Source organism: Astatotilapia calliptera, chromosome 1 (assembly GCF_964374335.1).
Source record: "Astatotilapia calliptera chromosome 1, fAstCal68.1, whole genome shotgun sequence".
Taxonomy (NCBI): domain Eukaryota; kingdom Metazoa; phylum Chordata; class Actinopteri; order Cichliformes; family Cichlidae; genus Astatotilapia; species Astatotilapia calliptera.
This window is the reverse complement of record NC_137422.1, coordinates 22440124-22466697: the sequence shown is the minus strand read 5'-3', so window position 1 is coordinate 22466697 and position 26574 is coordinate 22440124. Positions and strand designations below refer to the sequence as shown.

General features: G+C 39.5%; 1 long non-coding RNA gene across 1 annotated transcript in view; it reads left to right on the top strand.

The window, feature by feature from the left end:
- The window catches only part of LOC145429452 (uncharacterized), a 106559-nt gene that overhangs the window by 21974 nt on the left and 58011 nt on the right, over positions 1-26574 (top strand). The window contains exon 3 of the long non-coding RNA XR_013909685.1: positions 6051-6157. This is a non-coding gene — a long non-coding RNA (uncharacterized LOC145429452). The remainder of the gene's footprint in view (positions 1-6050; positions 6158-26574) is intronic.

The window sequence follows — 26574 nt, the reverse complement described above, 5'->3', positions numbered from 1 at the left end:
TTTCAGCTAGGTTGAAATCAAGTCTGGAATTTAACAGGGCCAAACCACTGATTCTTTTTTTTTTTCTCTATCCATTGACTAGAATGAAATCTAATGAAATAGATTTGCCGATGCACTTATGACCCTGTTGCATGACCAAGTTTCTGGTGGACAGATGGCGTTACATTTGACTGTAGAGTACTTTGGAGTGCAGAGAAATTTCTTGTTGACTCAGTGTCTGCAAGGTGCCCAGGTCCTGTGAGCGTTGTTTTTAACTAATACGCTCTGTTTGTTTTTCACCAAATGTGCTGCTTTGCACTATGGCCACACATCTATACAATCATGTTATGTTCCAGAAGTCTTGTGATTTCTTCAGATGCACATTAAACCTAAGCTGTGCTGTTCTTTCTGGATAGAAGAAGCTTTCTTGTGGAAACTCTCCCAAACAAGCCATCCTTCTTCAATCTTGATCTAATTGTACAGTCATGAACTTTAACATTCATGAACCTTAACAAGTAACATGCTACCTTGGGCCTTTATAGTCTAACACATTGTGCTTGTTTTTTTCGATTTCTCTCTGACCTTGGGATGAGTTTGCTGCGACGTCCACTCCAGGGAACATTTTGTAATAGAAAACTTCTGCTTTTTTGGAGGTGCTCACATTTGCTGATGATTAAATAATCAGGTGCATTTGATTTGCAGCACCTGGCCTATTATTTACTATTGAAGAAATAGGTGTGTACTTAGTTTTTCACAGGAGTACAGAGTCCTGTGAAATCTTTCATGCAGCTGTCTGTGATGACATGTTTTCTATATAGCCCTACACGTTATGTTCAACAAATATGTGGAGTCGCATACATCTGACAATATATCTGACTCCTCTGTTTAGATATTGACAAACCTTCTGAATAATTAGCAGTATTAAATACAGTAGTGCATTTTGACTGAAGTAGAGCTCTATAATTCTCGTTTTGTCATTAATTGTAATTAATTTGGAAAGATGTGTACATTCTGATAAACATGGTTTATTTTCTTTCTTCAGATCATTTAATTTATGTTGTGGGAACCAAGAGTGATGATAACTTAGTTTATCTGTTAGAAAACACCCATGGCTACTCTAGTATTTTATGCCAAGGCAATACTTAAGTATGGTCCAGGCTTTAAGTGGTTCTTTAGAGCTCAAATTTAAAGTATCGTTCTTTATAAGTAGCTCTTAATGTACAGTGTATCAAAGTAGGCACTAAAACTATTAAAGTGTATTTGGGCGATGATATGGACTACATTACAAAGCTGGGGTGTAAGGATGGTGGTGTTAACTGTCTGCTAGCGTAATGAGAGAGTGAGCTGTCAGAGACATGCATGTAATGGCTCCCTTGCCAGCCGCCCAGTTCAGGCCCTGTGGGACATAGCACAGACAAACCATTTCTTTCACACTGTCTCATCTCATGCATTCACTTCAACTCCAGCTCACTGTCTTTTTCTCTCTGTCTCGTCTTCCCTTCTCACTTACTTCTTTCTCTTTCTTCTTTGTTAAACTCTGACCTGTACAGGGACTATGCCTGGTCTCTAATATCTTTCCTCTCTTTCTGTTGCACAGACAGTAAATTGTATGCTTACTAACAATCACACACACACACACACACACACACACACACACACACACACACACACACACACACACACACACACACACACACACACACACACACACACACACACACACACACACTCTGAATCTCATGGAGCATGCAGGACTCATGAAGGGCATTTAGTGACTGTATCCCATAGGATGGCCTACTCTTTTTAGTATCCAGTGGATTTCTCATGGGCAGTGAAGTCTGCCCTCTCTGAAACGGGCAGCTTCTCAGTAGACCGAGCAGAATAGTCACACTCAGATGGTACATCTTTATATCTCTGACAGCCATAGTATGGTTTAAGCACTGCTCAGTTAGTACAGTGAGTTCCCAGTCTTCTTTACACAGGACATATCTGTCAAGTGCAAAGTAATTTTACTTCAGTTTGAAGGAAGAAGAGTTGGCCTTTCACATAAAATTGTTATATTGGTAAACACTTAAAAAGGATACTAGATATGAACTAGTATCTAGTATGTGTTTTAGCTAGTTAAAGGTGTTGGTAATGCTACAGCCACATCTGTTGTCTCAAATACAGGATTTCACAAATGCAACATTCTTTCTGTGACTGAGATTCCTCATTCCCTCTTTCCCAGCCAATCTATAAGTGTTCGTCCCCGGAGGCTTGCTGTTATGACAGTTCTTTCGTCAGCCATTACTGCTGGTGTTAATGGCATGCTCGTTCTGACTTGACTGATTATCATATTGTGCATGCTGATTGACAGTTGACCTTCACACCACTTTATAAAGAACCCGCTAGATCCAGGGGGTCACCACGATTGCCTCCATGACAGCGTATTAATAATAATCTGATAGAATTACCAGGACCCAATTAATCTGCAGACTGCAGACAAGACAGTGGTTAAAGAGATGCTATTTCTAAGCTTGGCTGGTCCAATTCAGACATCTAGGTGGTTCATTCTTACTGACTACATGTCTATGTGATTCATAAAGGTAAGAATAATGGCTATGCAAATTCTTAGGTGAGGTTACACTGACCCACTGAGTTATATATGTAGCTGCCTTATAAATGAAAGATGGATAACAGGTAGGTTTCCTGTTATATAGCCTAGTCCAAAACTTTGCAATGTGTATATTTTGTGGAAAACTTAGTGACACGTTTTTGTTGTATTCAAGGAAATGAAGGGTGATTAGCTCCAGTCTCTTACATTCAGATGCAGTTGTGTTTGATAGATTTTTATATTTTGACCACCTTCAGTTATGCTGAATTTTAGCACAGTAATTGCATGTGAAATTTTGGGAAACATTTATCAAGTAAAAATGTACGGATGTAGTATATGCTGTGTAGTTTGTTTCAATAATTTTTTGATTGAAAGGATGTGACATATATATATATATGTGACATTATATTTCTTATACGCTGTATAAAAGTTAGTATTTTTAAAGAAATAATAACTAACTACATCTGCTACTTCCGCTATCAAATAAATGAATTCTGGATGCTAAAGGAAGCCGTGAAATTACATTTATAATATACAGACTGTATCATCTTACTGACAATTTAGTGTTGTCATCTTGCTTCCTCTCAGTGATGGGCCTCGTCATTTGAGATTCTGTTTCTTTTTCAAATTGGCTTCGATGGATATGATCTGTAATTAAACATTTTAATAGGAGGGAGAAGAAATGAGGGCTGTGTTTGTTCAGTGAGAGATAACATTCTAAGAGAGTAACTAAGGCATGGCACGAACAGCCTAGCAATATTACTGCATGCTGAGCTGCATAATAAAGAGGGCCTGCATGCATATTAATATCAGCTCCCTGCATAATGTCTAGGTCTTATGACAGGCTTGGAAATACACTGACACCTCGCTGGTATTGCTTAACCTCTCCCGCTTCGTTATTTGCATCCACATTCTCTCATACTGGGTGGGATCTCCCCTAAGCTTGGTCTCACCCATATCAGTACCTCTGGCCCTGGCTGCCAGCCTGATTCCCACACTCCACCAGTTTTCACTCATTAGAAACGCATGGTGGAGGTATGTGATGCCAAATAAATTCCTCGTTCCCACTCGGTTGGTAGAAGCTTTTGGAAGAACTATAGCGACATCTGCATGTGCCATGGTTACAAAGCGCCAGGCTTATACCCGCCCACTTCACTGGGCTTCCCCTGCCAACCTGCTTCCTCATCTGTGCCGCCCCTCCCCCTCGTCCCTGCGGCACTCATGTCTCAAATTACTAAACATGGCTAATTGTGTGAGGCGTGAAGCTCAGTTCATTTGAATATTCTGGCTTGGGGGGGGATTTGCCTTACGTAGGGGAAGAATTAAGCAAGGATGTACAAAATGGAAAAGGGGATGATCCGCAGTTGCATATGCAGGTATCTGTGCAGTCACATTTTGACTGTCGCTGGATTGTTTTTCCAAGCTGTTAATTTTGTAACTCACTGGGATATTATTTTGTTATTTAAAAGCTATTTGATTAAAAAATAACCTGAACTTTAAATTTTGTTACTTGCTTTGTTTTCAAAAAGGTCGCATATTCCGAATCTTCTTTATGGGTCTTTATGATTTAAAAGGTTTTTGCTTTTGCTTGCTATTATTTAATCTTGATAGTGGAATGATTGTGGTTCACATTTAATTACTTTTCTCTACCTGTGTCCTGTGTGACTATAAAATATTGAAATTCACTGGATTTGGAGAATGGGGTGGTGGTGGTGGGGGCTCAGTTCTCACAAATTAATACACATATATTAGGCCTGATTCCAAAGGAATAACCAGTGTCAAGTTTAGTTGTGTGAATATTTTAGATATGTTTATGTGAGATGTAACCTGAAGTTTTGTTATGTTAGGGAATCATGGGGAAAAAAAACATGCAACAGGATTAGTCTCAATTATTCTCTTCAAGTATGACAATGTTTTAGTCCTGTCCCTGTCACTTAGACTGTGTCCAAATCACACCTGCGTTCACCTGCTCTCACTCATATAACACTTTTAAGCTCTTGCACAAGATCACATTAAATCACAGCAAATTGCTTCTTTCAGTCCCCGCCTTTGCTGATCACAAGTCTGAGATCGCAATTAAAAATCTAATTTCTGTTCCATTCAAAAATCCACAAACATCCGTTAAGTTCTACATGAACAGACATTCAGTCTATCTGCGATGGCTTCTCGCACGGATTGCAAGGTGCTCAATTAATCCTCGCTAAAAAGGCTGAGCGCACTGACTTTTTTTTTTTTAATTAATGTTGAATTAAACGAATTGACAGGTTGCCAGAAACGAAGCGCGCAGCTTTGAAGATTGTTATCGCATAATGAGTTGCTTTTCCCCCCCCCTCTTTATATTTTATGCTTTTCTGTTTCCACTCTCTCACTCGATGCTGCCATTTGCCCGTATGCCTTAGCGGTTTAATGATATGCAAATGAAACATGCATAAAACCATTCTGCTGTAGAATGATTAAGCACAGAAGACATTAGCAAGTGCCTGCCACAGTGTCTGTTGTCTCTTCTGCATTCCGCTTCGACAGGGCACCAACACCACTCTTACAAAGATTAATGCCGCTAATGCACTAATCATTTGAATAACACGCATAGCATCCAGTTTGATTGAAATTAGATTCCAGGAGGGTTTCTTCTCACTCCAGCTTTGTAAGATCCAGAACCAGGGAAGGCAGATGTCTTCATATGTGAGAGTTGGTGCTCTAGAGAGCATGCAGAGAGCAAAGAGACCAGGTTTTTCCAAGAGGGAGCACTTAAACATCACTGGCAATGTTGGAGCTTTTCTCAGCTTGTTTGTGAGTACTGTGGCATTATTTGACTACTGGCATATAACGAAGGAAGAAAAATATCTCCGTTCTTGCTTACCCTCTCTCTCTCTCACACACATGTGTACACACACACACACACACACACACTCCACCCCCAATTCCATTCTGCTCTCTCGTGCAAGCCCTTTTTTTTTTTTTTTTTTGTAATCCATTTGTGTGATGAAGACACTGCACAATTAACATCCCCCATGGAATTAAATAAAGGGGTGATTATCCAAAGTTCATTAGCGCCGAAAGATTAGAAGATCCATGTGTCTCCATGTGATGAATGGAGAGGAAATACGCCACCAATTATGAAATAAATTGCTAATCGCATTTCTTGCGATCATGATTGTTGCGTTTGCGATGCCCAAAAAGATGCCATCTTTCAAGCAGTCCTTCCTCAGTGGTGGTACTACAAGATTCAGACATCTTGGTAGTGCCAGTATTGGGTAGCAAGCACAAAGATGTTATAATCCCTTCCTTTGGATGAGTTCCTTAATTATTCATATTGCACAACCATGCCCGTCTTCCAAATAAATCCCAGGGAAACAATTAACAATAATTGTTGGTGCCAGTGAATGAATATCCATGCGTTGCTAATTACTGTTTTAATTCCAATTGTGCATATTAATCGCGAAAACGAACTTAACGAAATCCTCCGTTGTCTTCGCAGCGATGCCCATCCTTGGCTCTGTGCCCGATGCCAGCAGACTGCGCTGGAGCAACAGAAACGTTCCTTCCAACCCAGAGAGTCCCCCAAACTGTGATTCAAACCAGTTGGTAAGTCTGCGTTGCATCTGTTTATGATAGTTTAGTGCGGGAGGGTATATCCTCAAAGGGTGGAGTTTGTTCATTTCTTTTGGGTGGTGGGCAAGAAGGGGGCAAAAAAAAGTCGTGGAGCTGTGGAGTGTGGGTGTGGAAGATGTAATGAGTTCCCACGGCCTCACTACCCCCAGTGTGGCTGCAGCCAGGCCAGCACCTCCCCTTCGGTGTTTCTTGAACTCGGCTTGTCTCCTTGTTCCCATGCTTTCTGTGCCCATTCCAATAACTTCCAGTCATTTCCATGCCAACTCTCTCGCTTGGCTCTCAGGCTGCCACGTATATCGAGCCTATAGGAATTAAAGTCTGTTACAATTGTTGGGAATGTAGATGAATCGCTAGAATGACGGCATTGCTCTCTGCTATTGATTGACTTGCTACACATGAAGAAATTCTGATCTTTTTATGCAGATTTTTTTTTTCTCTTAGAAGTAGTAAAATATTCAGTGGGGCACAGAACGTGTTATTACTTTTGATAACCACAAGTTGAAAACAAAGAGAAAAAGATTAATTGCTGTCTGGCTGCTGATTATAATTTGTTTTGGCAGTTCATTAGTATGCATCCTCGTGTTTGCATTTTTTGCCTCTCTTTTGTGTCTGTGACATTGTAAACAGCTGCTATTGAGCTTCAGGCATAGCCCCTTAGGTCTACTCTTTACCCCCTCCTCCTCTTGCGAGCGATTGGCAGATTGGTACTGTCTGTTGCAGTAGTAGTACTCTTTCATTGTGGCTGCCAACCAGTGCAATAAGAAATGGTAGTTTACAATGGAGAAAACATTGCGTATAGAGCGAAGGGAGTTGGCACAAAAAGAGGCACTCTCCTCACTTCAAGACTTGAACAGTTCTGTACTTTCGTCTGGCTTCATCATGGTTGTGTTTTTCTTTTCTTTGATCCCCTGAGAAGTCGTTCCTTTGATTGAATGTGTTTCTAATTAACGCAGTAAATTTTACTCCAATTAGTCGTATCTGATACCGTAATTTCTCTGTTTGTTCTGTTCGCTATTGTTTTTGGCAGCCGGTATGTGAAGGGTATCCGTTTGTGTCGACTTGGCTTTATCGTGGTATATTTCCTTCGTCCTTCGCTGGATTTCGTGCCAGATGCCATTACGTTCCCGCTGGCACACCACTTGAGACCCGTAAGTGCCATATTACTCCTTGGCAATCCTCCAAACACGTGACTTTTACCCAAGTCTTTAAATGCCAGCTGCGAGGTTGGTTTGCCATCTTCAAAAGATATATCCTTTACTGTTAAATGAATGAGTTGGCATAGCATCTCCTGCCCAGATGGCTGGCTGGCTGGCTGGCATAGAGAGCGGTGCCTCAGATGGTTAGAGGGAGAGAGCAAGAAGGAGCGTAAGGGAGGAGCTTTTTCTTGTGCCACCGCCACACCCCCCTTTATCACTAGAACAACAAAACATCCTTGAGTTCCTATTGTTTTTGCTTTCGATTTTACGTCTTCTTAATTAATCCCATGTGTCGCTGCCACCGTTTCCCACGCTTGTGCACCTGGCACCAATCGTCTCGAATGGACTTCCTGTCTTACGTAGTCTGTGATCTGCAGACTTTTTGCTGTATTTCGAAGTACCTGATATCCACCCTTGTATTCTCATCAATGTGCCATGCTGCAACACCTAATCCATCTTATTGATAGCTCCCGGAGTTCTTTCAACTCGCATCTTCAGATCTTCATCAGATGTTCACAAGGTCCTCCTTGGATAGTCCTAACTAATGACGAATGTGCGTCTCAAGGCCCTTATCTTCACTCCAACTTTTAATATTGACTAAACAAGCCATTATTAAAAATAAAATAAATAAATAAATAAAAAGAACAAGAATTTTAAAAAACTTGAAAAAAGAGGGACTAAAACCTTATGATGCTACCAAAATGACAGCAGCATCCTCCGTCTCCCTGGCTACATCTAACTACCTACCCTAGAGAGCGAACAGAAGTCCGCCTTGGTGCTACCACTGAATGGATGGCACTGTGCCAACTTCTCTCTGCCATCAACCGCATTCGCTCCTTGTTTCCTTTATTTGCCCATCCCCTTTCTATCTCAGTCCCTCTCTTACTCACCCTCCTCCTCTCCCTAGCCTTTCTTCCACATGCCCAGTACACCCAGCTTCCCTCGCCCTCTTTTCTTCTGTGGCTAGACATTAATTAACATTTGAGTTAATTGATTCTAGAAGCCGAATTTCGAATGCAGGTTTTGTGCCCCGCCGTGTAACCCACGTGCCAGGCATCAGTGCTGCTTTGCCTTTCCTCTGCCCTGGTACTGAATGGTGATAGAGCTTCGACCAACAAATAGCAACCCTAATGTAGTGCAACAAAACCAGGGCGAGCTGTGGCTATTTGTGTCACAGTGCACAGTGAAGAATCTCAATCCCAGTTTATCAGCCTGTAGCTGATTGAAGTTGACATTAAACAGTTTGATCCTACAGGACTGTGTTGTCCTAACATTTTATAAACAATCAGAGAGCCGCCTATGCCCCGTACCACCCTTTGGTTTTTCTTTCTTTGCTATATTTTCCTCAATTCTGTCTTCTTGCCTTTTCGCTCACACTACACACTTCTCTCTTTCCTCTCTCGCTTGCTCGGTTTGTAATTTTCTTTAATTGCTTCCCGATCATTTATCCTGCCTCCTACCGTCTGTTTTGCTGTTATTTTTGTCGGACACGAATAAGAAGCGTAACAGCCAAACGACTATGTATTCCGACATTTTTGATAAAGCACTGGGTAAACTAGCACTAATGATCTTTTAATTCTTGTTTGTGATTAGCGTTTTCATCAGCAGCGCATATTTGATTAAATAATTATCTTGGACACAGCTGCTTTCTCTTTCGTTGCCTTTTATTCTAGTCGTTTGGTACGGCGCAGATGAGATTCAAAGGCGCGAGATAGAAATAGCTTAATTATTTAATAAAAATGACCCTCCCTTTCGAGGAGGGTATGTTCGCTGCTCTTAATTAGCAATGCAGTGGCTTGCTTTAAGTGTTGAATAAGAATAGAATAATTAAGCGAGAAGTTTATGGATGCTTCGGGTGCTGTGTGACTTCATATGATTTTTACGTTAATTAAATTGCCTCTATTTCTTTCGTCTTATATACTGGACACAATTTATCGTTGATAATTACTTAGCTGTATGATCAAAGTTGAGTCTTTTCTAAATCTGATGTTTCAGGGAAGCAGTGCCAAAGTGATTCATAGGTCTCAAACATGCTGTTATTATTGTTTCACACTTTTTTTATTATTATTAAATAAAAAGCAGCAACTGGGCAATTGAGGCAACAAGAGGAATTCATTATGCAAATTGGCCAGTATTTGCATAATGTCTTATGCCAAGAATATGCAAATGAGCCGTATAATTTATGAGCGCCTGCGTCTGTCTCATAGTGTTCCCATAACTTACAAAGAGTTTTTTCACCTCGCTTCTCCTCCTATCCAGGCTGGCACGACACGCACCACTCTAACAGACCAGACCCACACTAAACAAGCACACCCACAAAAGGGGTTGCTGGCTGGGTACTTTGACTGGGTGGGAAAAAACTTGTCTGGCAGACTGATGGGGGGATAAGAAGGCGAAGGGAGGGAATGGGTGGTATGGGAGAAATGTGTAGGGGGGCACATAAATCCCTCTACAAAGGCTCAGTACCAGATGCTAATTCTCTAAAACAACTGCGAAACTAAATAAAATGAGAGGCAAAAAACAAAGGCGGAAGATTTTGACTGGGCGGAGCGACAGCGATTTCTGACTATTCCTTTTGTCTTGTTGTGTGAGCGTTTGTTGTTCACTCTTTCCCTTTTCTTTGATGCCCGCTTTTGAGAATGCTTTTTTTTGCCATTGAAGCTGGCAGCTTTTTCCTCTTGTGGAGGATTTCCTCATGACTCAGTTGGATGAAGGCAGCCGAGTGCTGGGTGGGATGGAGAGGAGAGAGAAACATAGGAGAGAGAGGCTGTATCTCAAGGCATGCGTGTGTGGGCTCCAGTCAGTCTCCACTAGTACCCTGGGATGCCACCACTCAGCCCAGCCAAGCCCAGCACAGAGCCATCCAGGCTGAATCCAGGGAGAGTAGGACCAGACATCCTCATGTGTGATATAAATTGCACGCCAATTGTTTGGGCTTTTCATTCCCCAGCAGGATCCTGCTTGCTGCAATTATTCTATTACGACTCGTTTGTAACGATTGGCCTGCTTTGCATATTTGATATGAGGCTAATGGCTAACGAGACAATTCCGGAGGAAAAAAGCCACCAGGGACACCGTTGGATAAAAGGCATCCTTCCCTGCACTCCAACTCACTGAGGACTAGAATGTTTTAAAAAAAAAAAAGAAAAAAAAAAGATGTTTGTTTTCTGAATTCTTCTTCAGGCCTTGTAACCACAGAAATTCCAGATGTCATGTCGTCATATTTTTGCATCAGCTGCCTCTGTCCTGGAAGTTGGAATCTTTCTGTGTTTCCTTATGCTTAGACACAGCTGAGATTGTGATTGTAGAAAGGTGTTTATTCCAAGACTACCCCATTGCACACAAGCACAGTGAGTGTGCCACCTCTTCCTGAGCCTGAAGGGGCATCTGTTCCCTCCTTCTTGGACAATTATTGTGTAGCAGTGGACGTGTGTGTGTGTGTGTGTGTGTGTGTCTGTCTGTATGCCTGTGTGTGTTTGTGTCCATTAGGGCACATGAGAAGCAGAAAGAGATGAAGGAGGTTGTTATGTAAGTCAGCATGTCGCTCTCCTTGCTTGTTTAACAAATGTACACAGATATATATACACATGCTTTGATGAATGTCTCACCATCTCTGTTGCTGTATGACGACTTTGGATTATAGAAGATGAGAGAACTATCGTGTGGAAATACTGACTCTCCCATCGCATTATTTATTATTTTATAATTTTACCTTTCGGCTGTTAAAATTCTGTCTTGCACGCTGTTATGGTTCGTTTCGCTGATTCCAGCTTGCACGTTTCTAAATTAGACTGTCAGATGATTTTCCATTGCTTTTTCATCTTGTAACGATTCTCGTTTTGCATTTTTTTAAGTCATAATTTCTGCTCCGTAATGAGGCTGTGAAATTGCCAAGGTTAGATTTCAATATGTATGGTATTCATGCGGCAATTAGTTGGACATGTAACTGTACTCAGGGCTTTCTGGGATTACACAGGGCATTTAATCTATTGAATGACACATATAGCGGGGTAATATTTCCATTTAAATGCCGTAAGATGAATATGCATTAGAAAACTTGCATTAATGTACGGCTGATTTCACAAACTGGTTGCTTTAATAAGCAAAGTGATCATGTTTTAAAATTGTTTAAGCATCACAATCACTGCAGCTTGTGTTCGCATGAAATTATTTTATAAATTAGCCCTCTTAATTACAGGGTTGTGTGATTTATTATTAGTGAATGCAAATACACTGAGATTTCAGCAAAATGGTACATACAAGTACTGTAAGTTTTTAACTCTTATATCAGATACCTAAGATAAAAAAATGTGATTGTAATAGTTTGGATAGTTTGAACAAGTGCTATTGTCAGAAATATAAAACGCGTTAAAAATAAAATGCATTCCCATGAAGGTTTCCATGACTATATATAACATGCAGGAATATACCGAAGTAACTCCTATTGTCTAATGATATTACATTTTCATGTAACTAACTTCCAAACTAGCATACAGTCTTCCCCATAGATGCTAACCCTATCTACCCAGATGAACCTTTCTCATTGGTGCAGTATGAAGCGGAGGATTAAATATGTCTATCCATCATTGGGGAAGCTAGTAACTTATATCCCCACCTCTACAATTGTACAGGCTATAATTTAAAGTGATTCTGAATTTCCAGTATATATATATATATATATATATATAATTAAATTATACAGCAATCATCTGTTTACTTACTACAACTTTGTAAAATTCATTGCCAAATCAGGGTATTAAAATAGTTTTTAGCACTTTGTCAGTATGTTGCTCGGGACTGAACCAAAGAGAAACACGGTCAGTGTAGTACAATATTATCACAGTAGTCATCTGACTGAATGTAGTTGGTTAGGGCAATCAGCAAAACTGTAGACAACTAAAGTATTGAAAGTGTTTGCTAAAAAGTTGTGAAATTTGTTACATCGACTGGGACAGCACCCGCAAGGTTTATTGACTCTAACTTTGCCCCAATATACATTCATGCACGTAACCTTTAGGCCATATAGCTATTTTTTCAAAATTAGGTACTGTGTAAACCCAGTTTAAAGATCATGGAAATATCACCATATTGGGTTTTATTAAATTTTTTATAAACAAAAGTTGTCATGTATTTTATATATTTACATTTCTGTTTATCACAGACAAGTTAAACTATTAATCAGGAAAAAAATTGAAAACACATCTGTGCAACACCAAAGTTGTAATATGTAATGTGGATGTGGACATCATTTTTTGAAGCACAGAACATTGAAGCATTTGGCCTAAAAAGGCAACACCGTTTTTTTTGCTAATTATGATTTTCTTTCTAAGAGCTATAAGTGACACCTTTCTTCTATGCAGAATTCTATTTTATAATAAAATAAATTGTCAAACATTTCCACAAACTTGCGTAAGTTATAGGTCTTCTCTCAATGAATCAGTTGCAAATAAAGTGCCTTGCTATTGGAAAATAATTACATGGAAAAAGTTGCTATACGCCCACCATTACCCGACTTTTTTTACAGTTACATCAGATTGATATAAAAAGCCAAAAGTCGGGTACCTACATCATTTTCCAATATGTTTATAACTTCTCTAGATAACAGGACATCTGCGTTAATTTTTCTTTCTCTCTCTTTTTTTTTTCTTTCTAAAACTCATCTCCATAATTTCCCCCATAACCGTTTAGATGTTTTGCTCATACCGAGGCTACCAGTTTGTGGCTGACTCTGAACTCTGGCTATCTTTAGCTTAAGTCATTTCCCTTTGTTAGCTTATTAGGATACCTAATGAGATTTAAGTATCTCATTAGGTTTGTTACAAAAATTTTCACAAAGGATGCTCTTTCCAAGATCTGGACATAGCCAGCGCCCATTTGACACCCCTGCACCTCCTGAAGCCCCATTGTTCCACTAAAGGAAAAAGGAAAAGGCACCTAGACTATTATGGCACCCCTTCACTGTAGCATGTAGAAAACATCTCAGGTGGGATCTGCTTGTCATGCCAGTAATGTAAGAAACCATCAGGACCATAAAGGTCTCATCAGAGAATAAAACTTTCTTCCACCCTTCAGTGTCCCATGTTTAGTGCTCTCTTGCAAAGCCCAAACGGTCAGTTCTGTGGCGTTCAAGGAGACGAGGCCTTTGAAGACATTTTTGTTTTTGAAGCCCTTCAGTCTCAGATGCCATCTGATGGTTATGGGGCTGCAGTTGGTACCAGTAACGGGCGTAATTTGGTTCGAGGATCATCCAGTGTCTTGACGGACAGCCGTTTGGATCCTCTGGCTCAGTACTGGTGAACTTTTTTTGGGTCTTCCACTTGACTTGTTTTTTCCATAACCATTGCCATTCTTCAAGTGGTCTTAAACTTTTGATTCGGGACTGTATTTGCACATCATTGTATTTCTAATAGTAATTAAAAAAAGAAAAGAAAAAAAATATTTTTGCCTTTTAACCAGTGACCTGTTTTTACTAAACAGTTCTTGTGTGGTAATATGTGTGCTAAGTCTGAGACATGTCGGCTTGTCATACAGGCCTAGTTGGTTGGGACCTTTACAGCCAAACCAAATGATGTATGGACTTGCCACCAGCATACTTTTCTTACCTCTGGTGTGGCACTGCAGTAAAGAAAATGTTTTACGCCTGTTATTGTTTACAGCCAAAATGTTGTCATAGTCATATCAAGTTGTCATGGCAACTTAGCCCAGCTGAAACGCTATGCCCCTTCATTGCTGTTTGCAGCTACATACTCTGGAAATCTTTGTTTATACTTGTTATAAACATGTTATGACTCATAATGGTAACAATAATGTCCTTGGATGAATAAAATCAAAATGGATTAGTCCATTTGAATGTATTATATAGTTTAAATTTTAGCAATAAGATTTTTAGGATCTATATAGTTTTTCACTTCCTATTTTTATTTTTTCATTGAGCAGCTTTATAGCTGAAAAGGAAAGGGTTTCTTCCATAAGAGTATTAAATATCCTCCTAATAAAACCAACAAGGCAAGGCATCAGATTATTTATCTAGGTCCGAGGGGTTAATTTTTTTTTTCCCTGTATTTTCACGTAACTTTTCACACTGAGAAGGAAAATGTTTGTTATATGTTTCCGTTTTGATGAACTTGTCTTCTGTTGCTGTTGTGGATTTATTTCTGCCAGATTTTTTTCACTATAATTGTGATAAATAAGTTTTGGACTCAGATATAATCAAACACTATATTCTGTCTTTAAGAACAAGATAATGTGTTGTAATGCATTCTTCTAGATCGTACACAGTTAGGTTGGCTCTCTAAAATCTGTGTAAAATGATCTTTTAATACACGTAATTCCTAAAATATGATTGTTTGATGAAATTAAATGAATTTTGGGCACACTATAATCCTGAATATTTATCAGCTTGGTGAATGTGATAGCATAGCTGTAGCCTGCAACCACAGTATGATGGTACAGAGTGATTGTGTTTTAAAGGAAAAGCATAAATGAGAAGCAAGGCTAGATTGTTACTTTCATTGACAGCTCCCTCCACATTCAGTGCACCCCTTGATCTCTCAGCACACATTAGGAGGTGAGAATTTATTTCAGCACAAGACGTTCCCATAAAAGTGGCAATCTTGTTCCACTAACATGAAGGTTTTAGCATTCTGGTTAACAGCATCTGAAATCACAGAGACGCAAATGGATCTATCCACAAATCCAGCCATCCATGAATAATGTCACCCAGCCTATGTAAAAGCATGTATTGTTGGAGGGGGGGAAAGTGTGCTCTCTCAATTTAAGGATATAATTGCATTTCGTCTGTGTTAAATATAGTTTAAATTTTAGCAATAAGATTTTTAGGATCTGGTGGGGGTTGAAAAGGTATCTGGTTCTAAAAATGTTATAAGAGGTTGAATTTTGTTTTAGCAAAACGTGAGTAAGTAGTCACCTGCTAGCTATTACCTCATGTGTATGAATGTTTCACTGTGTTGGGCTTTCTCAGCTTTCATAAAGCCCACGCAACATGTTTCCTAGTGTACTGATGCACTCTCTCTCTTGCTTACTCACTCGTTCTCTCGCTCAATCTCATCCGCATGCATGCAAACATAAGTACATGCATACATTATAAAGAATGAATGCCTAAAAGTCCTGTCTTTTTGTAGCGTTTTTTGGTATTATTTTTGGTGTATGAGGAAAAGCCTTATTTAGTACCTGTGTAAATATAGGCTGATAGGCTGAAATGATATTTAATGTGGTCATGACAAAGACATCAAAAAGAAAGATCTAATATAGTCTTATTGGAATTTGCTTAGCTTCCACATTTTTACAGACACTGAGTGTAATTTCAGCATCTGGACATTGATATTGGAAGCTTAACAGAAGCCTTTATTTCAGTGTGTGAGTAGATCCTGCTGTGAAACACATACAGCCTCCTCCTCAACATCATCAGGTCAGAATTCAATGTGCCTTTCTTAACAGCAGAATTATACTACCCTGTTGCTGTGGCAAGTAAAAAAATGCCAAACGTGACATTTATATATGGCTACAAGTCAGATAGTTGAGTTTAGCCAACTTTAAATTTAAATCGCTGCTTCTTAGAATTTTTCTGTCAATGTTTAGTGAGATGTACAGTCGATAAGATCGCTGTCTGCCTGTGCCTGAATCGGCAGCTCAGAAAGTCTGCTTTGTCAACATGACAGCCAAGCTCTGTGTTATCTGTCATTGTCTAATTATATTTTCACATTCGTCGTGGCAGTTATTGCAGTGCAGGTATTTGCATGTGTCTGTGTGCATGTGTGGATGTGTTTGTGCATGTCTTCTGCCTCATTGCACTTCCCTCTGCTCTTACCAGCAGATGCTACCACAGCCCCCCTGCCTTCTCACCCTCGATGAACCGGAGACAAGTGCCAGAGGGTAAACACGTCCACTGCCACATGTCCCTAAATGGTTGCATTTAGCATGCACCACATGCCACATTAGTAGAAGCATACTCATCTGTGTACTCGCACATGCACTCTGATGAGTCTAATCCTGAAATGCACACCTGTACAAAGGGGACTAACGCTGTGTTAAGCAGTTATGTTGACTACTGCATTCAGTGCACATTATCGTAATTGTAAGCGGAATCTTGCATTATTCAGACTGAGTAGAGGGAGTGCAGTAATTAAGACTCTTGTAGTTTTTTCATAATTCATCTGCATTAAAGCCTCAGCAGTTTTACTGGGATAAACACAGCTGGCACATGATGGGATGTACGACGAGACTATGTAGTACCTGCTGCAGACTTGCTGTCTTTTCTTTTGAGCACACAGCTAGTTAAGTTTGAAATTGGACATTAACTTTAGTTGGTTTAGCTTTTGATTAAATAAATAGCTATTTTCCTTCATGATCTCTGCCAGTGTAGTCTCTTCTTATGCGCTAACACCAATTAGGTTTTAAAATCTGGAAAACTGCGACAAATTTACTGAGAGAATTTTAGGTTATCGGTTGAAGGATGTATTTGCTTGAAGAATCCTACATGCATTGTCTCTGTATACTTAATTACATATACAAAAAGGTTCTGACCTGTTTATTTGAATGAGTGGAATGAGGGAGCAGCACTAAAGTATTGACATTCAAATGTGTTAGCATTGACAAAAATGGCTCACTGAATAGAGCTATAATTTGAACATGTAGTGAGAGTTTAAATACATTTATTTTATGCTGACAGTAAGATATATTCTGAGGGATAAACAGTGTAGCTCAAGGCTACTTAAAGACAAAAGTCAGAGAAGGCAAAGACGGCATGTGAATGCATACCTTGTAAGTCTAAAGTGAGATGGTCCTTTGCTGAATGCAGAAACATAAAGAAATGTACAAAGCAATCACAGATTAATGATAAATTCTTGTAATATTACTTCACGTTATTTCACACACAGTATTGTAATATTGTTTCACATTTGTGAATATGTAATATTGCAGCAATAATTCTGTGTTCCCACATAACTTTTTAAAAAAGCTTTCTCTCTGAGTAGAAACAAGTGAGATGTATAAGCAATGCTGAAATGTTATTTCATCTTAAAATCATTCAAACTATTATCGTCTAGTAGAGCTGGGCGATATAATAAAGAACCTTGAACCTTGATAAGATTTATTTCATATCACGATATGTTTTTTTTCATTTCAGGCGATAACGATATATATCACGATATAAGCCAAATAACTATATTTGTAAGATTTAAATGTGCCGTTGCTCACAAGTAAAATGTGAAATAATTAGCAGCTTGTTTTTATTTAAATATTTATTTCCCATAATAAGTTCAACAGGGTAGATGTACGTAAGGAACATGAGACTTTTTCAGATAAATAAAGGCAAATATTGCAAACTACACAAAACGCAGCCGCTAAAGCGTTTAAGTTTCAAAATAGAACAAACAAAAGACTACTAAATTGTCAGTTCCACTTACAAACAAAATTTTAATTCTAAAAATAAATCTTAGTTTGTTTTACAGAAGAACAGACAAAATTGACTAACTTTTGTCAATATCAAATAAACTGAGAACTAAAAGGAAATTCTCAATCTCTCCTTGTTGTATAGCTTAACTTTTCAAACAGTTTTAACAGTTACTTTAGTCTGACAAAAGCCGAATGACGAATTAGCGCTTCCAGTCAGAGATTGCGCATGCACCGCTTTATTGTATTTCCAGACTTGCTTTCGGCACAATTTACAGTGCGCGCTACTCTGTTTTTTGTCAGACTTGAAATAGCCGAAATACCTTCACACTACGGAACTTCTATGGTTCTTCCGTTCGACAATCTCTCCGGCATTGGAACCATCATCTGTTTTTTTTCTTCGGTAACCTTCGCTCACGCTCTCTGTTGATTTTTCTCTAGTCCGCAAACTCATTTCCTTCTTTACTTGGGCAGCCCGGCTGGCTGCTTCCCAAACAAATACACATGTGCGCCTTGGCACTTGTGCTGCATGTAACAAGTCACATGACGTGACGCTGTGATTGGTTCGGTTCTGCGCTACTTAATTTGGATTGGCTGTTCTTTTTTTTTTTCTTTTATTCTATCGCAATAGTTTAATTTTTCTATCGAGAAAAGGTTATTTCGCAATACATATCGTTATCGTTCTATCGCCCAGCTCTATCTTCTAGTAATAACAACCTGAACCTCTGTAACAGTGCCTGAACAATAGTTTGTAGATTATTTATACATTATATATTGAAGTTATGCGGTCCTAATATTTGCTAGGTCAATAACGAACACATAAATCAGATTGGACTTATGTATGAGGTTGTGAGAAACAGCCTTACAGGCTTAGTTGATCATTTAATGAACGGAAGCACACAATCTAGGAAATTAAGAAACGTGTGACCTTTTCTAGTGTACTATGGTTGTCCTAGCTTTAGGGCGACATCAGTGTGCGTACATGTGTGTGTGTGTGCACACTTATACCTCCTGCCTTTGCCTGTCTGATACACAGGAAGTGATCCCACAGCTTTTTGAAAGGTCAGGACAGCTGTGCCTTTTGCAGCCATGACATTGGATTAGCAAATCTACAAACATATGTGTATTTAGGCATGAGGCAAGGCCGCCTCTGCATGATTCAAAAAAACAAAGGTGGTCATTCATTTTATGTGAATGGCCTCCATGAAGCCCCCCACTTTAAATTATGATTCATATAAGATACGTTATATGGGACCGGTGTTAAGTTGTCACAAGAATTTCTTGCTATTCATGGTTGAATGATTTTAATTAATTTTCTGGTATAATTAGCATTTGTATCACACCGAGGACTGTGAGCCACATGTAGTGGGTCATCCATGCCATCCATTCAGATTGCCAGTCCCTCCTGCCTTAGCCCTCAACACACCTCTTCTCCCGGCAGTCTTGTGTGCAGCGTGCTCTGGTGGCTAAAGGTGCTCGTTAAAGTCCATAACTTATCTCACGTTTGAAGCTAATGGGAAGAATACTGGCTACAGTGAAAAATAAATTACATTTTTCCCCCCTCTCTCTTACTGCCCTCCTAACCTGTAGCGTAATATAGCAGCGGTGAGGCTATGCATTACAGATCTTAACCATTAGAATTTATCTGTGTTGCATGACGCTGACTGATGCATTTGGAAATAATGTACTGGAGTGGAGCATTACAGGAACCCTTGTAACTAATGGACAGCTCTCGCCTATGCCTGGCGATGTATATCATTCAGCTGGACGAGCTCATCAACTCAAGCAGTTCTTTGCAGGGTTTCCTAGCCGGGCAAGTGACTCGTGGTTTGCATTAAAGACTCTGGCAATAAAAGCTCCTCCTTACCTCCACTGGTCATCATTCTGTCTCTTGCTCTTTTCCTACCTATGCTCTGGGTTGATTAAAGGCAGACTGCTGTCGGGCGAATTTTTATTAATTAATGTTTCAGACTTTTTTCTTTCTTTTTTTTTTCTTTCTGACTTTTAATGAAATGTCCTTTAAAGGCTACTAGTGGTTCCACATCAATTAAAATGAATAACTTGTCTCTCAGTCTCTTTTGCAAATCATAAACACAGAGAAAAACACACAGAAAACAATCTTGAGTCAACAATGTACACATACCGACTTAAAAATTTAAACTCTCTGAATTTATTTAATGTTGCAGTCTTTTAAACAGCTTAATTATTTAAATGTTTCTGAAATAAATAGTTACTTTCCCTTGGACAACAGCTTTAGGTCACTGAAACTAATAGTTCTTCTAAAAATATACAATTAAAAAAATTTACCTTTTTGGGGGTGGAACACTCATCCTATAGTTTGGTGAGGTTTGGAGAAGGGTTGCAAAAAATGATGAAATCTAGCTCTCAGGGCCATTCAAAAATTTATAAATGGAAAAAGTCTTTTGGAGTGCAGAGTTTTAGAATTTTCCAAGGTCTCGTGGACTTAAAAGTTTGTACAAGATTTTTTAATTTATTTATTTTATTGTATTTTTACATTTTCTTTTTTTTTTTTTCCCCCAAGAGAATCCATGACATGAATTTAGCCAAACAGGTGAGCCAATATTGCGTTGGGAATAATCCAGCTGATAGATTCTAAATATTTGCATTCAATATGTGTATCAGTGGAAGTTGTAAAAGCTCTCTTTCCTAACTTCATACATAACATTACTCATTACAGAATAGACTGCAATTCAATTACACTGGACTATAAGCACAGCAGAAAGTCATTTTTTTCCTCCATGCTTCTCTTTGGCTCTTTCCACATCCCTCACTGCTCCACATTTTTATTTAATGGTGTTTATGTTTTAATAGCTGCACCAGACAGTAGCTGCTTGTCTCCACAGTAATGTAAAGAACAAGGGATAGACCAGATGAATTCCATCCACACAGAGGTCAGAGATACAGAAAATGAATAGCAATGTGGATCCCCCAGCAGGCAGTAGGAGAGTCAGACTAATAAGAGCATAACAGAAGAAGAGAAGGGGGCCCCTGGGAACCAGCATAAAGGTTTTCAGTACATTTTTAAAAGAAAGTGGTCTGAAAATATAATGATGCCTGCTTTGAAATGCATCAGTAATCAGGGAAGGAATTTGTTCTAGGATGTGAAATAGGATTGAAATTCCCCAGTTGTGTTGAAGAATGGGCTTTGTAGGTGGAGGGCTAGGTTAGTAGGGGCGAGAGGGGAAAGTATGGAATGAAATATGTGAGTGAGCAAAATGGATCCTTGAACTTGTGCTTTTTTGGCAGGTATTGAGCATAAAGGAGGAAACTCATTATTCTTCTGTTGTCTCTTAGAAATTGTTGCTGATGGTCACAAGTATTTGGCAGTTAGCGTTGTCAAACAAATCAACTTTCAGATGCCAATCGATACTAAACATTAGTGTCAGATTAGATGCTCATTTGCATCATTACTGATACCGTTATTGATCTTTACATCCTCCAGCTGACACACTACTTTATACAGCATTGCTGCAGGCAGAACCACCCCTAACTTGTGAGTGAAGTAGCTGACTTTCACGACACCGATCAAGTCTTCATGAGGAATTTTACATTTCTTTTCCGTTTTCAGTAAAAGTCGGGTCTCTAAGACCTTGAAGTATTAAATAGTGTTAACCTGACTGGCACGCACCTCAGCATTAGCTGCTTAACTATTAGCAGTTACCCAATAGCATAAGTAGCCATTATAGCATTAAGGAAGCAACTATGGCTAATAATGAAATAGTAAAAGCTTCAGTCAGCAACTGGGGATATTTTGTGATGTCTGGCACTGGACCATAGCAACAGAGTGCATGTTTTGTACATTTATAAAGGTTTTGTGCAGGCAGTTGCCTTTGTTTGTCTGGCGCTGTCACATTTGAATCTTAGCATATTCCATGTTTTCTTGATTTCTAACTTACTCACTTCTACTCCTGAGGCAGTGTGGATTTCATCAGTCTCTGAACACTGTGATGGATCTGTTAAACACTCAGGTAACAGTCTACTACCACTGCCACTCTGTAGCATGTGAAAAGGATATGTTGGGTCCTCAAACTGGAGGCCAACAGACAGAAAGCTATTATCTAACAGCCTGCCATTAAAAGGTTGATTGTGCCAGTGCCGGAATAGAAATGCTCCATAGCCAGCCCATTTTCACATAATTGACATTGTCTGATTATTTACTGAAGTGCACATTTTCAGTGTACGTTCATCGTGGTTCCACTAGGTGTTATATTTTATTATTTCCTTTATGTCATTTTACCGTGTAGCTATCATTTCTAATCTAGCAAACTACATTATCCTATCTGCACTGGTATTCCTTCAACTGGGCTAATCAACCCCCAAAAAGTGCTTTTTCCTTTTGGGAATGGTTACCAATAATACATTTCAATTTCAGAGCAGTGAATTATCCCAATTGGAAAATGAGAATTTCTGTTGCCCCGTATTTATTTTTGCCACACGTGTTACAGTCCTAGTTCTCCATTGCATGTCCTCACAGAGGCACTGCTTTGAGGTGAATTACCATGGAGCCTTATCTTTGCTCCCAGTCACCCTGTCAGCACTTTTTGATATTTCCATTGTGCATTTGCAGATAGAATTTGTAATAAGGAGTCATTATGATTTTGAGTTCTTGTTAAATAAAAGTAGTGATCCCTAGCAATTAGCCTAGTGAATCTCTGGTTGGAAGAACTGTTTGAGCTGGTATTAGTCAAAAGATTTGGTGAGGTAGCAGCTAGATGTGGATGACTGACACCAAGCCAAAATGTTTGATATATATTTCTAATAAATTAGCCTTACTGTAGCTAGTATGAGAATTATCCACCAATTTACCTTTATGCCATTTTTAGCCATTTTTGTCTGCTTTTGTGTTAGCGTAGCTTTAAACACAAATCAAACTGGATTCTCTTTGGTTCAGGTTTTTTCATTTTAGAAGGTATTTGTAGGTCTTACAGTGCTGAAGATAGTAGTTTTATTCTAGATTTATTCTCCAGGAAAAAAAGACCTTAAAATATACTAAAAGTCTATATTTCTAAAGGTACCAAAAAAATTGTCCCCCAAAGCCAGCTCTTTAGTTTAAAAAGAGAAGTTTTATTATCCAATTCCAGACTTTTTGGGGAAGTATATAACTCGAAACTAAACGCAAAATTGACTTAGTAGAGTTTCAGCCAGCACCATCAAGCTTACAATCTGAACGGGGAAGTTTACAGCAATAATCTAAATTGTGTTAAATCACTTAGCATTTAATTGGTTAATTTGTCCATTTATATTATGCTTCTTATCTTATCTTTGGGTTGTACTGATTGAATATTGATATGATATGGTTTTTCATTGTGCTCTTGTGTTTTGGTTGGTGTGGAGTTCTTAAAGTACATTTTGTCTGGGTTAAAAGTCTTACGTTTTACTTGGTAAATCTTGCAGGCCCCATCTGCTTATTGGTAAGACTCAGGAAAGGCAAAACTAATGTGTGGGTTTTTTGTTTTGTTTTTTTGTTTTGTTTCTTTTTTGTTTTGTTTGTTTCTTTTTGTAAAGGGTTGGCTGAATTCAGCTCTATGTCTGTAATTTGAGAGCTTATTACCTGCGATGAATTATGGTATCACAAAAAAGGCCTTTGGGCTCACTTCTCCTGTGTCCAGTGAACACCTGCACTACTTCAGAATGCTTTGAACAGCCCGTGTTTGGAGGATGTATTGTAATTTAGTTCAAAAAGCTTTTATCTCATATGTAATGTAGAGGTCTTTCAGGAACCTGGGCTGACAAAGACTTTCCATGTGCTTCCTTTAGGTCTGAAAAATCACTCAAGATTAGCATGCTAATGATTGGCAGTGAAACCTGTGAAGATCAAGACAATTGAAGTCTTTTCTGGGTGCCTGAAGATAACAAATAACCTTTAACAGATGAAATGCTCTACTTCCATTAAGTAAACTCCTAATTTTCAGTGCAATTTGTGAAAAATACTGAAGGTAGGCATTTCTTTTATGTTTTGGAGTCACACATCTGCCTCCAGCTCATTGTAGTTAATTATACTTAGGTCCTTTTTGGGGTGTGTTCCTAGAGGATCTGCATATTTTCTTCCCAGCTCTACTTGATGTTGTTGCGCGCTGCTTGAGTTCTGAGTGGTTCATTTAGGAGGCCTGGTGCTGCTGTTTTGTCACAGTGGAGAGAGATCAAAGAGGCTACTTAATACCAAGGTTTAGGAAGAGCTAGAACATCCATTTCAAGCAGTGTGCTGTGCCTGTTGTGGCTAGCATCAGGTCAGAAATAATGAGCATGGTATAATAACCCCTTAGAAATAAAAATCTCCTCAAACATGGACATCATACTGTGGAAACACAGCTTCAACAAGCTCTCTTCAGGGAAGCAGGAGATAAAGAGAAGCACAGGTATATGCGCGGCCAGGTCACATTGTGCACGCTGAACAAATAAAAAGTGTGGGTGGGAGGCCTTGGCAGAGGGCAGGCACAGACAGTGGCTTCATAACGGGTGAACAGTGCTATGTGTTCAAGGGTCCTGTTTTGAAGGTACTTGGGAGGGCTGCACTTTGTTAAACACATCTGCCCCACAGTTCACGGTAGAAGGAGGCAGAAGAAACATTCATTGATTAATGTGTGTCAGTAATTGTTACAGTAAAAACGAAGGGTCTGGTTTATTTCTTTTGTTATATGTCCCCCGTTTATTTTCTCTGTCTGCTGTTTTGGCTTGCTTTGCTGTTTTTTGGAAATACATTGTTGAAACGCACAGATAAACACACCAAACGCTAGTAGGTTGTGACCCACTGTTCAGCAAACCTAGCCTCAGTAGTTGTTAGAGGAGCCCCAACGTTTACAGACAATACCCTGCAGTGTGCACACCAGCTCATCTCTCTCCATGTACTGCCCTAGGCCACGGGTTCCAGACAACCCCTGCCTTGTTACACCTCTTGTACACCTCACTTTTGCACTGTTTCTGCTTCTCTTTGTCTTTCCATGTATCTTTTTCCCCTTTATTTATGTTAGATGAGTCTGTGTGTAATCAATCAGGATGTGTGCAAGACTAAATATGTGTTTCAGAAGTTGCTTTTACAATAAACTACATTAACAGGTCTTTAAAACAGATAAAACAACAAACTGCGTTGCCATCTGAACAAACAATGTATTTAGAATTACAGCACAAGTCGTAATAATAGGGTGATCGTGGCTCAAGAGTTGGGAGTTCGCCTTCTAATCGGAAGGTTGCCGGTTCGAGCCCCAGCTTGGACAGTCTCGGTCGCTGTGTCCGAGGCCTTGAGCCTCGCCTCTGTCAGTGCACCCCAGGGTGGCTGTGGCTACAATGTAGCTTGCCATCACCAGTGTGTGAATGTGTGTGTGAATGGGTGGATGACTGGTTGTGTAAAGCGCTTTGGGGTCCTTAGGGACTAGAAAAGCGCTATACAAATACAGGCCATTTACCAATAATACAAGCGATGAAACTTTATATTCAGTGTATAACATTAAAAATACTTTTAATTTCTAACTCATTTTGCAAACTTCCTGCCATGTTTAAAGAAATAAAGAAAGGCTTGCCTGTTAGATGGTTTTCTAATGATTGTGCATGTTAGGCTCAGTGTGGGAGCCAAGGCCAAGTTGAATAACAGCCTGTCTCTCTAGGCTTCACAGAAGACTCACTATCTCTGACATCGCCACACATCTGGCAGTCAGCCTAAAGACCATGCCATTTAATTAGCTCTAATGAATAATAATTTTGTGCATGAATCAGCTCTTAATTCTGCATGTCTACAAATTGTACTGTAATTGAGTTTCATTAAGAATGCATCTATAACTAACTACTAGACTAGAGGGGTACACAGATCTTCAAATAGAGCATCTTTCTTTCATTCTTCTTGTTTTTATTTGAAAACAATACATTTTTTGCAAAAATGATGGGTCAGCTTTGTATTCTCTGTCATTAAATTTGCAAGGTCAGACAAAATGACCAAGGCTATAATAGCTGCTGAGACAGCAGATTGCCCAATTAGATGAGGCCCTTAAGCTGCTCTCTGCACTAAAGCGCTGTGACCTTCAAATCATTGGAAAGATTAGTTGGAGCTGTCCTGCCTAACAAGACTGGAATTTGCTTGTGCCTGTTTTCCTGGTAGAATAGTCTGAATAGCATTCTGCATGAAGGCAAGAGTTGAGCAAATTGGTAAATATGTTCTTATTACAAAAACATGCCTGTCACTTCTTTGTTTTTTAGGACTTAAGGAAATTGACTGCTAACGCTGAAAAGATTCTGTCATGCCCTGTGTAGACCTAACCTTACTCCCACATTCTTCACAGTTTGACTCTCTTCTTCCTGTCCCCTTCTTTCTCACTATGCTGGTAATGCATTGGAAAGAAGAACCAAAGTCACACTACATTAGTTTGGTGGTGGCTGTTGCTACAGAGAGCCATTACTCTTCCCTGACAGTATCAAAGAGAGCAGCAGAGCTGTGCTGTGCCTAGCCCACTACTCACTCTCGCTCTCTCTCTCTCACCCTGCACCGCTCGCAGGAAATTGCCTCATACTTCAGCAGGCAGGAGGTGAAACGGCAGCGACACCCATGCATGTGTCACTTTCTAGGCTCAGGGCTTGGGTGGGAGTGGGCTTTGGTGTCACACACAAATGCTGCCAGGGGAGCAGTAGAGGAACACTGCCCAGGGGATGTGGATCTAGGCAGTGCTACAGAAGCTGAGATCTGCTGGAATACAGTGATGACAATTCTTCGGTCCATGTAGACTCAGCTGCATTGAACATAGCACTAATGTACAGCTCAACACACTGTCCTCTGCTGAC